This window comes from Nannospalax galili, unplaced genomic scaffold (assembly GCF_000622305.1).
Source record: "Nannospalax galili isolate Female #2095 unplaced genomic scaffold, S.galili_v1.0 scaffold192, whole genome shotgun sequence".
In the NCBI taxonomy this organism is placed as follows: domain Eukaryota; kingdom Metazoa; phylum Chordata; class Mammalia; order Rodentia; family Spalacidae; genus Nannospalax; species Nannospalax galili.
Genome location: NW_008331810.1, coordinates 1715880 through 1717195, shown reverse-complemented (window position 1 = coordinate 1717195; position 1316 = coordinate 1715880).

The following is a 1316-nucleotide window of genomic DNA, read 5'->3' as shown; positions in this document are numbered from 1 at the left end:
ACATAAATAATCTCCAGCTTCAGGGATGTTATGCACTTTCCAAGAGACCCAAAAGCATCAACTTTTGGGAATCTGGTAACCCTAAATACACACACACACACACACACACACATACGGAGGTCCTTGCATAAAGAAGCTGTGTTTACTTCCCCACCCTATGTCCAGGCTTGCCTGTGACAACTTTGGCAATAGGATGCATGACAAGATGTTAAAGGACATTTGATCTCAGGAAGCCTGGCGGCCTCTGTTTCTTCCTTTTATACAGCCTGTTCTGGGCTGTTCCTGTCAGAACACTGCTGTTCCCTATGGAAAGGACACATGGAAGAGAAGAGAGACTTTCCAGAGACCACAGCACCAGCTACCAGCCAAGGAAAGGAGACATTTTGAATCCTACCTCTACTGAGCCTCAGATGCCTGCAGCTCCAACCAACGTAATATGGAGCAGAAGGGCCACCACACTGAGCCCTGTTAACCCACAGGAGTGATGTGCAGAAATGGTTGTTTAAAATCTAAATCTAGCCAGGTCTGGTGGCACCTATTTGTAATCTCAGCATGAGAGAGATGGTGGCAAGAAGATCAGGAATGCAAAGCAAGCCTCAGCTACACAGTGAGTTTGAGGCCAGCCTGGGCTACAGGAGACTGCCTCAAAACACGAAAGAAACAAAGAAAGAAAAAGAGAGAGAGAGAGAGAGAGAGAAAGAGAGAGAGGAAGGGAGGGAGGGAGGAAAAGAAAGAAAGAAAGAAAGAAAGAAAGAAAGAAAGAAAGAGAAAGAAATTCCTGGAATTCAAGGAAAAGGACAACACAGCACAAAAAACCTCTGGGACACATTAAAAGCAGTCCTATGAGGGAAGTTTATAGCTTTAAGTGCCTATATTAAAAAATTAGAAAGAGCCCAAATAAATGACCTAACACTGCAACTCAAGATGCTGGAGAGGCAAGAACAAATGAAACACAAACCCAGCAGAAGAGAATAAGAAAAATCAGAGCAGAAATTAATGAACTTGAAACAAAGAAAACAATACAAAGAATCAATGCATCAATTAAAGGGAAAGCATCACAACAGACACCCAAAAGATCCAGAACATTATAAGGGAATATTTTAAAAACCTATACTCTACTAAATTTGAAGGTCTAAAAGAAATGAATGGATATCTAAATTCATGGGACCCACCAAAACTAAGCTTAGAAGAGATCACAGCTTAAACAGACCCATAACATATAAGGAAATCAAAACAGTAATACAAAGCTTCCCAACTAAAAAAGCCTAGGCCCAGATGGATTTACAGCAGAATTCTATCAGACATTTAAAGAAGAC